This window comes from Olea europaea, unplaced genomic scaffold (assembly GCF_002742605.1).
Source record: "Olea europaea var. sylvestris unplaced genomic scaffold, O_europaea_v1 scaffold15568, whole genome shotgun sequence".
Taxonomy (NCBI): Eukaryota; Viridiplantae; Streptophyta; class Magnoliopsida; order Lamiales; family Oleaceae; genus Olea; species Olea europaea.
Window position 1 is genome coordinate 1 of NW_019233169.1, and position 2,557 is coordinate 2,557.

The window sequence follows — 2,557 nt, forward strand, 5'->3', positions numbered from 1 at the left end:
AGTTCATGTCTGTCAATTTGCACAAGTACCCTAACCTATCGAGGTAGGTCTGGTGGTCCATATTCTTGATAGCGTCGATGATCCCAATCTTTTGAAGCAAGAGAATTTGTAACTTTGTTCTCCTCTCTGTAGATATTGGAAATCGTGTCTCTGTGGAACAAATGAGGTCTCTGATTTGTCTAAGTATGTTTTGAATCGTTCATGGTCCTCCACCCTTGGTGATGTAATAAATAGCCACAGTAGAGTCTTGAATTCTGGAGCTTGAGAGGCATTATGGAACTTATTGAAGCTTAGCTCGATCATACATAGAACTAAAATTTATAGCTCAAGTCTTGATCGCATTCCTTGCCCATATGATCCTGGACTAGTTAGAACTTTGAAGTTATGCAATAGAGCAATTACATTTCTTCTTGCTTTTCATTAACTACTCTCTCTTCCAACAATCATTATAATCTCAAACATCAATGCCTATTGCACCATTGTTCATTTTTCATGTTCTTATTCTTTTATGAGAAACTATGGATAAATAAACTTGATAGTTGGGTATTCTAGAACTTTAAATGGACAATTGCATAAAAAACACAGGAAATATACTTTAGTCTATCTTGAAATTTCTTTTTCCTATCTTAAGCTTTTAATGAGTTACCACTTATTAGAGAAACCTTGAAATTTCTTTCTTTTGTTCAAAAATCCAGTTCACCAATATAACAAAATTAATAACCACAAAAGTCTAAAAGTAGTATTTTTCCTGGAGAGAGAACATGACGTTTTGGAATCCGTTTCCTGTAGAGTTTGTACCTTGATGGATGACATGAGATTTTGGTCTGTAATAGACCATTTGTATCTAACTCCTGATAATGCTTCCATTCTGTAACTTCATTTTATCTATAACTCTCTTAATTATTTATGTTATACTTAAATCTTGCTTTTGAATTCAAGCAGGATTGATGCTGCTGTGGCTATTTTTTGGGCCTTGCTGTTTAGCGTGCTTCTGGTATCATCGTATATTTCCCTTTACTTAAGACATTACTGGATATCCTTCATAATTATATGCCTTGCTATCTTTCTTCCTGTACGTTTGAGAACTTCACGACGGACACTTGCAAAGAAAAGGGAGAGGAGATTGATGCTACCTTTATCCATGTAAATGCCGTTGATGATTGCCAATGAATGGGCACATCATTTGGCTGCATTAAACTAGGTTTTTGGTGACATCTCAAGAAATGCAAGGCTCCAACATCATTTATGTACACTTGCCAACCTGATAGGAGAATGGTATCTTTCTTACTCTTTCCCTATTTCTGATTACCAATACGCAAAAGCTTTGGGAATTTACGAAGCTACTCAATCCCTTGACAGGTAAAATGGAATTATTTGAGCAAAAGTTGGAGTCCTAGCTGCCCTTTATTGAGTTGTGGTGTCTTATCAGGAAAAACAAAAGATTTCAGCTGAAATTTATTCGATGTTTAATTGAAATTTTAAGGTAAATTGTAAAACAAAGTGCCCGGCATAGTAGGTATAAGGGAATCTCTGCCATAGTGGTATCTATATTTTTTAAGTAGCTGAATAACTAATTGCAGTTGGCTCCCTACCCTCTCATGGCTTTATCTTTTCATTCTTCTGATTGCTTGGGGTCATTGAATTTGGTATGCTCTTTCTCCATCTGATATTGCCGTGTCCTCTATGGGAGAACTCAATCATCTGTAGGTCCACAAAAGGTTTTTAGGAACTGCAAAAATGAGAGATTTTATATTCATGATTTTCAATGCTTTAGTTAAATGCATCATTCTTGAAAGAGAAGTCTTCAAAATAGCCATCCCTCCCATCCATGTTCGTTTGATTATGGGAATATGGAAGATCAATATTTGAAGTCTATTAGCTCACCATGATCTTTTTTTCATTTTTCAGAAATATTATACATTTTTAATTCAAAGTTATTATTAAATAAAAAACAAGTGCTCATATTTAAAAGATTTCAACAAGAAAAATTATTAGCAAGTATTGAACTAAATTTATACTATATAAATAAATAATTTTAAAGAATTTAATCAACATGGTAAGTGCTTTTTTGAAAAATAGCGTGTCAGTGCTTCATAGTCCATTAGTATTGTTCTATGGTCCAATCGAGTTTGATTTAGATGTCAAGAAATAAATTATATGATTTGATATACTTCTGATGCTTTTCCATGTTTTATATATTTCTAATATTTAAATTGTTAATTGAGACCAAGCGTTATTGTTTAATTTTGTGCCACTGTATATTTTCTTGTTACAGATATAGTCCATTGCTGAATTATGTTGTTATTTCTGATGGAGATTATTAAGGTGATGCACCCTAAGTTTGCTTGTATTTTCGCGTAATGTTCCTTGTGCAATTTGATTCAGCTTTCATACGTTTTATTGTGGCTATATGGGGGGTGTTTCTATCTGGTCCAACATTTAACAAAGTTAAAAGGCAGACAACACTGTAGTTGTACTGGTTGCTCCAGAGAAGACCCTTAATGCACCTTTTTGTGTCCTTTCTTTTAGAAACTTTTTTTTTTTTTTTTTTTTTTTT

At 33.5% G+C, this 2,557-nt stretch overlaps 1 long non-coding RNA gene across 1 annotated transcript; it reads left to right on the plus strand.

Annotated features, from left to right (window-relative positions):
- The first annotated feature begins 908 nt into the window (after positions 1 to 908).
- LOC111376729 lies at positions 909 to 1,594 on the plus strand. Its single transcript, XR_002699531.1, has 2 exons — positions 909 to 1,275; positions 1,360 to 1,594. It is a non-coding gene; the product is annotated as an uncharacterized LOC111376729 (long non-coding RNA).
- Positions 1,595 to 2,557: the final 963 nt, after the last annotated feature.